Below are 14,269 nucleotides of genomic sequence, written 5' to 3'. Positions count from 1 at the left end.
AAAGTTCGACTCCTAAAAAAGCTTTGTAAAAAATCTGAAAGGGCATGGAGGAAGGACTTTGATCCTCTTAAGAAGCATGACTATAAGTGCATGATCCTCAAATATAAAAAGGCCATTAAATTGGCTCAATCCATTTTTTTTGAAGAAAAAATCAGATCTTCTGCTAATTCATCGAGGGAAACCTATCAAATTGCAAAAAAACTCTTAAAAACCCCGGACCCCCCTTCCCCTGTGGATCCCTCGGTCAGTCGTTGCAATGAACTAGCTGAGTTCTTTGATTCAAAGATCAAAAAAATCCTTAATCATCTTCCTTTGCACACCACCGACACTATCGACCCACAAGTTCCATCATGATCAGCACCTCGGTCACTCGAGTCCAGTTTGGATAGGTTTGCCCCAATGACAACAGACACACTTTCCCCTATTTTTCATTCAATTAAAAGTGGCTCGCCGTTAGATCCTGCCCCTTTAATATTTTAAAATTAGTGGCCCCCATCATCTTCCCATAGATAGTAAACTTGATTAACACCTCGCTCTCCCACGGTATTGTACCTCCAAGTTGGAAAAAGGCAGTCATCAAAGCACTGATCAAAAAATCCAACTTGGATCCCTTGGAACTAAATAACTTTCGGCCAATTTCCTTACTGCCAGACGTCAGCAAGGTAGCAGAAAAATGTATTAACCGGCAGTTATCTGACTACCTTGATACAAATGGTTTACTTAAACCCTCTCAAACGGGCTTTAGGCCTGGCCAGAGCACGGAGACTAAGATGGTGGCAGTAGTAGAAGAGGCCAGAAAGATCATAGACTCAGGAGGATCAGTGGCAGTGATCCTCCTGGATCTGAGGGCGGCCTTCGACACCGTTAACCACTCTACGCTGGTCCACAGGCTTAAGGACCTGAGTATCTCTGGCTTAGCTTCGTCCTGTATTAAATCTTTTTTACATAGCCACTCTGTTCAGGTGGCGGACGGTAATTTCATCTCTAACACAATAACTGTACACTGTGGGGTTCCCCAAGACTCCTCTTTGAGCCCAACCCTATTTAATGTGTACATGTCCCCCCTTGAAAAGATTGTCTCTCTATTTGGCATTAAGCTTTTAACCTACGCTGATGACACCCAGCTGGTTGTATCCCTAGGCCAGCAGGACTATCCTTCCAACAATCTTTATTCCTGTCTTGGGGACATTTCCAAATGGATGGACAGATCCCATCTTAAGCTAAACAGCGACAAGACGGAGATCCTGGTCCTGGGCAACCAATCACACTTTCGCCCGGAGACCTTGTGGCCTCCTTGCATCGGTCCAACCCCAATTCCAAAGTCTGAAATTAGAAGCCTGGGGATCTGGCTGGATGAAGGCCTTACACTTACCACCCAAGCCAGAAAAACCGCCGGAACCTGCTACGGCCTTTTACGCACTTCTCCAAAAATTCTACCCCTACTTCCCGCTCAATCCCAAAAGTTGCTGATTCAAGGGCTTATACTGTCCCGTTTGGATTACGGCAACGCCCTATATCTTGGGGCCCCCAACAAAGTGATGGCAAAGCTTCAGGTCGTGCAAAATACTGCTGCCCGTCTTCTTACAGGCACATGCAACCGTTGCTCAGCCAAACCAGCCCTCAAGTCACTTCATTGGCTGCCCATATTGGAAAGGGTGCACTTTAAGGCCCTCTGCACCACCCACAAAATTTTGCATGGTATGGCCCCTCCTATTCTAAAGGATCTTGTCACGCCCTATAAAACTAATAGAACTCTTCGCTCCACACACCTCCACCTAATGTCAATACCTAGGATTCATAGGGCTCGATCTGGAGGCCGTCTTTTTTCATATAACGCCTCCAACTGGAACTTACTGCCTTTAGACATTCGGGCTCAGCCCAATCTTCTCTCATTTCGTAAACTGCTGAAGACATGGCTGTTCCCTTAAATATCTCCCTTTTTAACCTCATTTGCTCTATCACTAGCGCTGGGACGCTCACCGGCAGCCATGCGCTTTACAAATCTGTAAACATAAACATAAACATAAACAGGTAGGCGTAGTGTATAAGGAAGCCTTTGATTAACCTGCTGCCCAGCAGAGTAATTCACTTGCAGCAGAGCGGTAGTTCCAAGCCAAATCTAAATAAGGCCTGCCTTAGAGAACATAACCAAAAACCCAAAGTGCATGAAAAAGTGAAAATATGGCCAAACTGTTATTCTGCTTTCACTCTTCTCAAAGGTTAGCCAATGAGAAGATGGTATTTTTGTCCAGCTTTCACCTACAGTGTGCATACGGTAAAGCACAACAGCCTTACACTGAAGCACTACAGACTCACTTGCCCTACCAAACATCCTCCAATGAAGATCGTTCCCCTGATCAACGCATCCCACTCACTTCCTTCGAACACTTGTACTCCTTTCCTCTCCCTCCCGAGGGATGGCTATGCCCGCATGTGACTTACCACCCCCCAAAATACCGCCAACCAGGAAAAAAACCCGTAGGGTGTTTTCCTGCAACCACTTCTCTCGCACCTTTCACACATCAGTGGCATGTTCTCCTGCACCAAATCGTCTCGTTCCAAAACATGCTCACCACATACCACAACACCCTCATGTAATACGAGTTCCCTAAACGCAAAAGGTACCACCATCCTCCCTGAAAAGACGTACACCCACATGCATCAATATTAATTTTTGCGATTCTTTATTTGCGAAAAATAGCGAATCGCAAATAAAGAATCGCAAAAAGCAATGCATCATATTTTTCGCATTTTTTTGCGATTCGGTAAAAATCGCAATTTTTACCGAATCATAACAAATATGCGAATTTTTACTTGCGAATTCGCAGTTTGCGAATTCGCAAAATGCAAATTCGCATTTTCTTGCATTACAATGAAGACACACCCAGGAAGCCAGGAGGCTGATTACACTCACCTGCAGCCCAGTTCAAACTGCAGGAGTGGCTTTTGGCAGTTGGAGCTCTGCTTGCAGCTAGAGAAGGAGGGTTTTTTTGTTTGCTGCTGAAGGAGAAATGGCTACTGAAAGTTCCAAAGAAGACCAACAAGCAAGAAAAAGAAAAATAAAGTTTAGTGACCAGGAGCTGGAGATTTTGATAGAAGAGGTCACTTTGAGGCATGACCAGCTTTTTGGGAAAGATTCGCTTAAGGTCCCTGAAGGAGTGAAGAGAAGTCTTTGGCTGGCAATACAAGCAAAAGTTAATGCTGTGGGAGTTGCCCACCGTGACATCACCAATCTCCAGAAACTCTGGTATGATTTACGCAGTCGTGCCAAAGAAAAAATTGCGACAAGGATTTAAAAATGCAAAAAAAACTGGTGGTGGCACCCCAATGGATAGACCAAATACCCCCCTGGAGGACATGGTTGAGGGGACCCTTGTTACTGAAGCAGTCATTGGAGTGATTCAAATAGACACCTCAGAGCATGCTGTCACATCGCAAGGTAAGTGTGTTTTATTTTTCATTGAGTTCTTGCTATATTTGTTATAGTGCAGATGCCCTTCTTTAACTCTTTTAAAGGACTTTACAAATCCCCAACATGTTCCCTGATGTACATCAGAAGAGGGCGGTTATATAGTCATTGTAATGCATTGAAGCAATGCATTTTGGGAGATGTAGTTTTCTCACCATATGAAAAAGTAAATTTTAGAACATAGAAATTTCAAACGCAATTTTAAAAAACACAATTGTCCATGTGACTTTGCAAGCATGATGCATGTTTATTTAAGTTTAAATGTAGATTGAGACATTGCACCCAAAGTTTAAAAATGAGGAAAATAAACAAAACATTCATTTTTTTATTCATAGAATATGAAAAGGAAAATGAAACAGTTGATTTGGACAACACTTTCAATACTGATTTACTGACCCCAGCAGAACAAAGTCATTTGACACCCACTGTAACTAAAAAAAAACAAAGAAAAGAGTGCAGCAAATACAAGACTCAGAAACTGAAGAAGAGCCCAATGCACGTGTACATGAGCAGCAGACTGTTCAAAACACTGTCCTTCAAAAGACACAGTTAAGTCGTCGCTCTAGAATCCAACAATTTTATAGGCGAAGGTCCCGTCCTGCAAACCAAAGAACATCCTCACAAGATGACAGCAATGCCAATGTGGTGGAAAAGAAGCTGCTCAAAGTCCAATGGCTGCAAGGGAAAGATATAAGGGTGATGAAGGGTACACTCTATCATATCAGTAAAGACATCAGTGCCATGAGTAGCAGTGTAAGTCAATTCACAAAGGTATTTGAAACTGCATACATGGCGTCAAATAGTAAACTGGACCGCATGGCAACAGCCATGGAAACCATGTGTGAAGCAATACAGGCTCAAAACATTGCCAATTGCAACAGGCACTTGAGATTAATGTCAAGCATGCACACTTACACCAGAGCATTACATCGTTTGACCAATAGCAATGCACACATCATTAAATATACAATGTGCACGCAGAAGGAGTTAAGTAAATGTTGCAGTCAGCTTTCATTGGGAATGATGGCCATCAAAAGTGCTGAGGATGTCATGCAACCAGACATTAGTGTGCTGCAGTCATTGCAAGAGGGCAATAGTGATCATTGTGCAAAAACCAGTGGTATTGAAAAACCTAATCAAGTTGGAGAACGTCGCAGAAAACAAGCACATCTAAGGGTGTTGGTAAATTAAAAACCAAAGCATTAGGTGTGCGTGGAAGAAAATAACGTTTATTCAAAACAATTGACTGCATTCTGAAGGATTGTCCACATTAAATTACTGTGCATTGATTGGAGAATGTCCAAAATAATTTTTTTATTTGTTTGCACTATACATGCATTAATGTGTCCTAAGTTGCTTCATACTTGCTTTGAAGTTTGCAAATAATTATAAGTTACATTTGAACAAAATTGACATGGTTCTTACCTCTTTTAAAAGTAATGTTCTGTAATTTCCGCTCTTCTTCTTCTTCCTTCTGCTGCATCTGGGCCGTGAAGTCTTGCATGGGGTTGTTGTGGCTGGTTGTCAATGTTTGGTAGTATATCATCAAATTCAAGTTCTAAGCCTCTCCTAGATGCTATGTTGTGCAAAAAAAATATGATGCCTTATCCTCTGCAGCATTGCATTGAGGAAATCATTGAAAAATCTAGATAGTGCGCTCTGTGAAACACCCCCAGCAACAGCAATGACTCCCTGAAAGGACCCCGAGGCTAGAAGGTGAAGAGAACATAGCACCTGCACATGGGTGGGTATGGCTAGGGTCCTACGGGTTTCTCTATGCAAAATTGGGTCTAATTCAGCTATGAGATCTATAATGGAGTCAGCATTAAGCCTATACTTGTCATAGATTTCAGCCTGTGTCTGCCCAAACAAAGTTATGCGCAATCTGAATATTCTTTCATTCAGCATCCTTCTTCTCCTTCCTGCTGCTCTCAACCTCCACCTACGTGCCAGGACAATGACTGCTGCCATCCTCAAAGAGATCTGGAACTACTGTGGAACCCCTTAAATACACTCCAAATTAGTTTCACATGTTTCCAACTCTCAGTACTTCTAAAATTAAGAATTCCTAATTGCGATTTTTTTGCGAATCGCAATTTGCGATTTTTGATGCATGCACTTTTTTGAGTTAATTTTGCGATTCCTTAAAATTGCGATTTTTTAAGAAATCGCAAATCCATTTGCGATTTCTAATTTTGCGAAAAAAGGATTTCTACATGATGCATCCCAAAATTACGAAATTTTCGATTCGCACCGTTTGCGAATGCAATTCTGCTTGATGCATGTGGGTGATTGTCTTCTTCCTTCATGCCCCCATGCGCTATTTCGTTGATGTAACTTGCCATGAAGAAAATCCTCATTGCCCTGCTAAGCTTCCTCCAAGCTTTATCAGTTGCAGCATGTTTCAAAACCCCCTTCCAGACTCTGTGTGGCACAAACTCAGTCCAAACTAAACAGGCCCCCGAAAAGTTCCTTTTGATTGCCTCCAAGTTCCTCTGCATATGTTGAAGCAGCATCAAACCTGACAATTGAACAAAGTCATTCTAAGCCAGATGGATCAGGAGCATGTCCAGGCATCCCCTTTGTGGGACCAGCTTAGTCAGCCATGGCAACAAACTACCCCAACGCATCCCCCTCCCTCCTCCGTAGCACCTCATGCCAGCTGCTCTGCAGTCCCAGATGTAATTTGCTGGTCCACATACTTCACTGCCCAGTGCACAAATGAATGTCCACAATTCAGGTCACCATCTTATTCCCTGGACCCTTCACACACCCTGCAGTAGAAAAAAGGTAAATAGCTCTGGTAAACGTTCCCCAACACTCACATCCCACCTAGAAACTCAATCACTTCTACACTTCCTCTTCGCAGCACCTTGATCTTCACCTGCCAATCTGTCGAATCCATCCCAAATACCATCCCAAATTAGCAGCTGCCATCGCTGGCTAATCTGGAAAGAGTGGGTGCCAAAACAGGCCAGGTCCCTAACTAGCCTACGCAATTACATGTACAACACCACTAACAGCTCGAAAGCAGTAACCTCCTGCCATTTCATTCTTGGTAGGGTCAAAGCCCCAATACGTCTTGCCATGGACCGAAATCCCTGCCAACTTCCTTGCAATCGTTTGGCATATAAACCTTTGTCAATACAAGACAAAACAAAGCGCAACACTCCCCTTTAAATTTCCTAGCAATTCCTCCAGTTATTGACACGCATACTTCCCAAACCTTCTCCATGCAGCTGGTAGCTTCTCCTGGTGTACTCAGCCAGTGATCTCTCAATCATACCCCCAACTCTTGTTCCCCAGATGTCAGCAGACAGTGGCGTATTGCACTCCTCCTCTCCTGGCACCAATAAGCAGAAACTTTACAACTGTAGAACAAGATATGGAGTTGGTTATATTATTGCTGGTAGCAGGAACATGTTTAGCCCTGAGCGCAACATACCAGCATAAATCACCACAGCAGCCTCATCACCCTCAAGTCCCTCGTCCCTGCCTCTTCACCAGTTCAACCACTGTCAGGAACAGTACCGTCCTGTTCATCAATTCGCTACCCCTAACCGACAATGCTACCAACAATGGAAAAAACGCAAGGAAAGCGATGCTACATCCTTACTCAACCAGTGCTCCGGCCATTACTCTACACACCACCTCCCATCCTAGAAAAGACCAAAGCCCCAAACTCCCTACGAATAAAAAAAAAAACACATTGGACCTGCCTCACTGTTCTCCACCAAAAAGCTCAAAGACACACCATTAAAATTGTCCAATAAGGTTTGCCATCTACAAAGGTCAGCGCTGACTGCAAAAGAAATCTGATCGCTGTGATGTGTCAGCTCTGCCCCCAACATAGTTATGCCAAGATGTCTGCAGAAAGTCTGGCCCAGTCTCACTACTCTGTATGCAAAGTTCAGAAAACCAAGCAGTTTCTGCACAGCTCTCAACTCCATCTTCCGCTCCCCAATCAGTTCAGCAAGGAAACCTTGTATCTCCATCACTTTCACCCATCGCAGCCACGTCAACCATTGCATAGAGTCCAGCTGAATGCCCAGAAATGTCACGACCTCACTAGGACCCTCCATCTTCTTGTGAGCCAAAGGCACCCTGAAAGCCAGCACCAAAGACTCAAATTGACGAAGCGCTCAAAGACAAGTTCCGTAATCGCTCCTGCCCACAAACTAGAAGTCATCCAAATAGTGAGATCACTGGTGGATCATTCTGAATATCCCCACCACTTTCTTAGGCTCACACCAAGTTGGGAAATAATTAAATCTGTCAGGATCCACTCTAAGAAGTGGCTCACCACCCAAACTTCAGCTACCTCTTTTCCAATGTTATCGCTACCACCTGAGTGAGTTATCTGGCTGACTTTAAGTTGTTTGTCAACCTGCAATCACTATGACCCTGGTACCCTCCTCGAAAACCTTCCATGAAACCCCAAAATTGGGCTCTATTCTGCCTATTTTCGCCCCCCCCCCGCTCATCATTCCCCAAGGGGAGCAGAATGCTCCTAGAAACCTGGGATTCAACTTATTTATATGTCGGGGAGAGGCCCCTTGGGCAAGGGTTGCTCCCCATTATTGGGAAAATATTTTGGCCATTTTCTGCCCCCCCCCCCATTCCCGCAGATCAGCCTTATTTTTAGGCCTGTCTGCCCTCAAGGGAGGCAGAAAGCCACTAGATACCAGGGATGTTACTTATTTATATGCTGTTGAGTGGCCCCTTGAGCGAGGGTCACTCCCCATTATGGGGGCAATATTTTGGCCATTTTCTGCCCCGCTAGCCAGAACGGCCTTATATTTAGGCCCAAGGGTGGTAGAAAGCCACTAGTCACCAGGGATTTTCCCTACTTATATGTTGGGGAACGGCCTCTTGGGCAAGGGTCGTTCCCCATTATGATGGCAATATTGTGGCTATTTTAACCCCCTCCTTGGGGAGGTCAGCTGTATTTATAGGTACATCTGCCCCAAGGGGAACAGAAAACCACTAGATACCAGGGATTCTACTTATTTATTTTGGTATGTGGCCCATTGTTCGAAGTTAGCTTCCAACTATGGGGAAATATTTTGGCCATTTACTGACACCCCCCACCCCCTCCTGGGAGATCAACCTTATTTTTAGGCTAACAGCACTGTGCAGTAGCAGGAAGCGCCCATCCGATATGGCAGGCTTGCTGTGGGAGCCAGTCTCATGCTCAGTTGCCACAGTCACTGAAAAGGCTCCCGGTCTGTGTCTAGGCTATGTCCCTTGAACTCAACGGTCCACATATACAAATATTTTAACCTTAATATCTTCTAAAACTAAACTTTTTTTAAACTACTGAATGGATTTACACCAAATCACACAAATACAATCTGTGAACTACGATCTAGCTTCCTGCCAAATTCTGTTCAGCAGTTTTTGCTGTAGTGATGCCTAAAGAAGTCTATGGAGAATGCATGGGGATTTTGCATTTTACAATCCCAGTTTTTCTCGCCCCCCGCTTGACAGATCGCACTAAAACTTCCCATGCACAAATTTTGCATTTTGGGAACTTTTCATGAAAATTTGTAAAACAGTGGCAAATTTTTAAGGAAACCAAAAAGCCCATTTCCTATGGAAACGCTGGTCTAACAATAACTACACAATGGAGATGTGTTATATTGCTGCCACCTGGGGGCGGAGCAATATTCAGATCTGTTTCCCTACCCGCATAACTGCAGGCAGGGAAACAGATCTGAAGTCCGCTCCCAGGTGGAGGGAACATTTTTCAAGCTCCCGCCACCTGGGTTCGGACTTCGTGCTTGCTTTCGCCTGGCAGGAGTTTTGAAATTGATCCTGCCAAGCAAGAGCAAGCACATGCTTCCCTGTTCATGGCAGTGCAGGAAGAGAAATTGCTATATCCTTGGGGTGGGCTTCCTGGGCATAGCCGGAGCCGACCCTGGGGGCTTAATGGCTCCGGGAGGTAGGCCATCTGAATTCCTTTTGAATTTGTGCCTGAGCCCTCGGAAGACGGGGTCCCTAGGGCTGAAAATGGCCCAGGGAGGGGGGCTGCATGGCCCCCCTCCCCATTACTATTACTATTACAGCCTGGCCCTGAGGGTTGGGGTCCCTGGGTTCAAAATCAGCCCAGGAGGAGGGCCACGAGCCCCCGTCCCAAATAACTTTAAAGGGCGGACCTTGGGGTATGGAGTCCCAGGGGCTGAAATCGGCTGAGAGAGCACATGTGCCTCCCCTCCACTAATTATACTGTGTGTAATCCCCCCTGGGACTTATCCCATCAAGGGGGCATAAAAAAACAAGCGCTTGAACATGTGCTTGCTTTAAAAAAAATTGGGAAACCACCACCTGGCCTAGGGTGTTAGTGTATTCCTACCCTGCCCCCTTCTGTTTTTTTCTACATTTTGTTTGGGTCTCGGCTGAGTCTTTATTACCAATATGGTTGCCACCACTTCCTGCAAATCAGATCGCATCATGAGATCTGTCGGAATTGTAAAGGCTCCCTAGATGTACATAAATCTTTTTTCTTTAGTAACTCAAACTACTGAACATATTTGCACTAAATTACAAAAAGAGATCTTTTGGACCAAGATCTAGCTTTCTGCAAACATTTTTATAATCTCGTTCAGTGGCTCGGGCTGTAGTTATGTTCAAAATCTTTATGGGAAATTGCATGGGGGTAAACGTGTTTTGGGACCCCCTCTATTTCTCAGCCCCCTCTCGAGGAATGACCACGAAACGTTCCAAACAGCAGTTGAAGTGACTGTCAAACTAGTTTTGAAAATGTTGTGAAACTTCATCAAACAATACCAAAGTTATCAGTAAAACAAAAAAGGTTTTCCAATAGAAGCTAGGTCCTAACTATAACTACTTATATATATATTGTAGTCTGTGCATTGTATTATATTGTGCTGCCAGGTATGACACATTTTGGCTATGGAAGTATCCTTGTTCACATGAATGTGCTCCATCTTGAATATATTATGTGTATAAACACAATGACATGATCGCAAAACATAAAAGACATGCTTAAGTGCTTTACCTGCTGCCTTTACAAAGTGCAGAAATGTATTCACTTTATTCATGAAAGGAATCAAATTATACATTCACTCTTGACTCCGAGATCTTCATCTTGTACAATCATTTGCATGTGGAGTGCCAATCTTTTTGTAGAATTACATTTAGGGTTCACCGCTAGATCCCTGTTGACTTTAAACAGACGGCCTAAGTCTAAATAATGTTCAAAGGAGTCTATTGTATTATAATGTAAGAAAAATATATGTATATATAAATATAGGAGTATGTATGGAGCTTTTGGTGTAGAAGGTATGGCTTGCATTGCTGTTGTGCAAGTCCAGGATTACGATGCTCTCAATCATTTGAAAATATAAATAGTTTTTCGTTTTCAATACATAGTACTTTATCTGCATTTTTTATTTGAATGTGTATGTGTCTCATTTATCTCAATAAATTACTTACATCAACCCTTTCTTTGTCCAAAGTATGTATTTTTTTTATTTCAAATACTCTACCACATTTTTTGACTCATCAACAGACCATCTTCTGAGCTTCAAACACATTTTTGTAGAGACTTTCTGAGATATTCTGTGGTGCCTAACTTTCACAGGAAAAAGAGTAAATATTCCCCATATCAGATTCCAAAAGTCAATGACTGATTCACTGTACTCTGAAGTCATGCAGACTAGGGTCTCCTGGGACGGCAACATTAAGCTAAATCTACAAAGAGGCTTTCAGCATTCAAACGTACAGTATAAACGAGCCATACGCAAACTCGACCGTGCTCTGCTAACTCTCCCACATGTTATTTTTGGAGAACTTCAAAGGCAATGGACAAGGTTGATTTTCATGTCATATTATTAATTCTACAAGCAAATAAAAGGTTGGATTTTTGCTTGACTAGAAGATTTCAGTATTCATTATTTATGCATAATCTTTTTAATTTTTTTGATGAGCATGTTGAGGTCATTTGGAGTGAAGCAGCTGAACAATGTTAAACTTGTGAGAAAGCGAACCTTTTGTGTCCCTAGTCATGGCTCGCTGCTTACACCATTCATTAAAGTTGGTGTGACGTGCCAATGCTGCATAACATGCCCACGAGGAATGGCGTTGGAACATTATTGTGAAAGAGAACCGGCAAAAGCAGCCCAATTCCAAGGTTTTTGATAAATACCCACAAACATGTATGTGATAAAAAATTAATTGTGCTGTGCCAGATTGAGCAAGCCGTTGATGTTACTAGTTGCGCTAGTCCTACAACAGGCTCAAAGATGACCCAACAGTGCCTTGCTATAGTTTTGTACATGAGAAGAAACTTTCAGTACACATTTCGAGTCAAGGACAAGCAACCAAAATTAAGCTGTATAAATTCTGTAGTTTTACAGCAATTATATGCGGTCATATTCTGCTTAATCAAAGCAACCACAATCTTTGTCAGGGGAAGGCACAAGCCAATCCCGAATCAACCTGTGCTCAAACCTCTGGTAGCTTGGTACAGAGCAGTCAGGCTTAACTTAGAGGCAATGTATCAAGTAGTTGTGCAACACTTCAAACATTAATAAAGTGAAATCAGAACACATAAAGGATTCCACACTGAGTTGGAAAACTAGTGCTGAATTTAATAAATAAAGCAAGACTGAAATGAAAAAAGCCAATCAGTAGTACCAGAGTTATGATTTTTTAAAGAATGAACTTCAAAAAGCGCCTAACAATATAAAGCACCAACCCAGGCTTATCTGGTCACGCTGAACCAGGTCAAAGTAAAAAGTTCATATCAATTGCGAAGGAGCGCAGGTCAGATACAGTCGCAGATTAGTCCAGCTGAAGGGTTATCTCATCAGGTATTGTGCCAAGAGTCTTGTTCGCAATAGTTAGTGTCGCTAGGAGAGCATCGCGGGTGGTGGGCAGTGTGGCATGAAGAGCAGGTCAGGCCTCATGGAAGGGTGGGCTGGTGCTTTACGTTGGTGGTCCTTTGCGGGCGATTAATGCTTGCTGTAAGAAGGTTGTACCTTATAAAGAATTTCAGTGTGAGCAGTGTGGTCTCAGTACGAGCAGGCCCGTTTGCTGTCATGAAGAGCCCAAAGGCTTGGTTTTAAGAGCCTGTGAGCTACACCAAGGCTCCAGACCCTGAGAGGCACCACTTGGGGTCCGGAACTCGCTGAAGCTGGGACTGGGAGCTGGTGATGGAGCCTTTTGTGTCCCTGAGGCTAACATCAGGAGGCCAATAGACTAGCTCTCTGAGTAACTCCGGGGTCCTGGGTTTAAGATGAAGTACCAGGTCCAGTTCTTTTTTCTCTGGCAAAAGGGCAGAAGTCAGCAGTTCAGCACAGCAGGGCAGCATTTCCTTTAGAGCAGCAGTCCAGCAGAGTGTCAGTCCTTGTAGCATTTCAGCAATCCTTCTTCCTGGCAGAGTATCCACAGGTTCAGAAGTGTACTGAAGGGTTGATGTCTGGGGTCCTCTTTTCACACCCTGGATTCCTGGTTCAGGGAAGTGAGAGAAACGTCTAGATAGTGACTTTGAAGTGCATGGGATTTTCTGCCTCCCCTACTCTGGTTCCAAGCTGACTGTAGTAATACTGTGGGGTTCTTAGGGCCTTTGTGTGAAGGCAGAGCACTGGCTAATCAGCTGTATTTGAGGCTGTGCGCTGCTCCACCCCATCCTGTCAGCAGATGGCCCATACAGGCACACCTTTTCCCTCTATTATATGACTGTATGGGAAGAATTTACAAAGTATGTCAGTTACACCCAGTCATGTGACCCAAGACAGGCACCAAAGGGCTAAGGTTTGGAAAATGCCAACTTTCTTAAAAGTCGTGAAAAGAGTGATGCAAGATTGCGGCTCCAACTGTTGCACTGCTGTGCAGGAAATAAGTTCTTCCAAATAGACCGAGTTTTCATTTTAAACCAGGTAGTCCATAGTAAACCATTATACTTAACATTGTAGTAATCTTCAGCATTTCTATGTATACATATCAGTCCAGAGACAGCCAGATGATACTGAATACTTTATTCTTGCATATTCAAACGTTTTTTGTATCTAATCCAAGCTGATAGGTATACATAGAAATGATGAAGATTACTACAATGTTAAGTATAATGGTTTACTATGGATTACCTGGTTTAAAATGAAAACTCGGTCTATATGGAAGAACTTATTTCCTTCACAGAAGTGCAACGGTTGGAGCCGCAATCTTGCATCACTCTTTTCACGTCTTTTGACATACTGTGAGGGGACGACTCACAGCGCTGCTTGCATGCACCTATTTGGAAGTTTCAGCAACGAATTGAAATAAACACGGGAAGGAGTGCATCCACTCTTTTTGGCTCTTGCTTAACTTTCTAAAAGTGGAATTTTCAAAATTGTAATTTAAATCCAACTTTATCATGTTAGGATTTTAGATTCCAATTACAGAGACATCAAACATGAAATGGTTACCTGGTCCCATTTGGAAATTATGGCAACTCAAATGTTATCGTATGAGGTAGCGGACAAAACTGCATATAGGGAAGCCATCAAACTCTACCATAGTAACATCATGCTAGAGAAAAAAGCCTATTATGCCAGAAGAATTGAGGCCGCCGCTGTTACTAGTAAAGAAATCTTATTCACCTAGCTCTGTTTTGCCCACACACTCTCACTCTGAATCATGGGTGTCGCATCTCGCTAATTTCTTTATTACCAAAATCAAAACTATTCAAGATTCTTTTCCCTCCTCAAACATGATTTCACCCCCTGAAACTAATCTTTCTCTATACACGTCTTTGTCCGGCGAGGGTCCCTCCCTGTCGGAATTTCCTTTTTT

The sequence above is a fragment of the Lissotriton helveticus genome, chromosome 1_1 (genome assembly GCF_964261635.1).
Source record: "Lissotriton helveticus chromosome 1_1, aLisHel1.1, whole genome shotgun sequence".
Taxonomy (NCBI): Eukaryota; Metazoa; Chordata; class Amphibia; order Caudata; family Salamandridae; genus Lissotriton; species Lissotriton helveticus.
The sequence above is the reverse complement of the archived record's forward strand: the minus strand, read 5'-3'. Positions refer to the sequence as shown.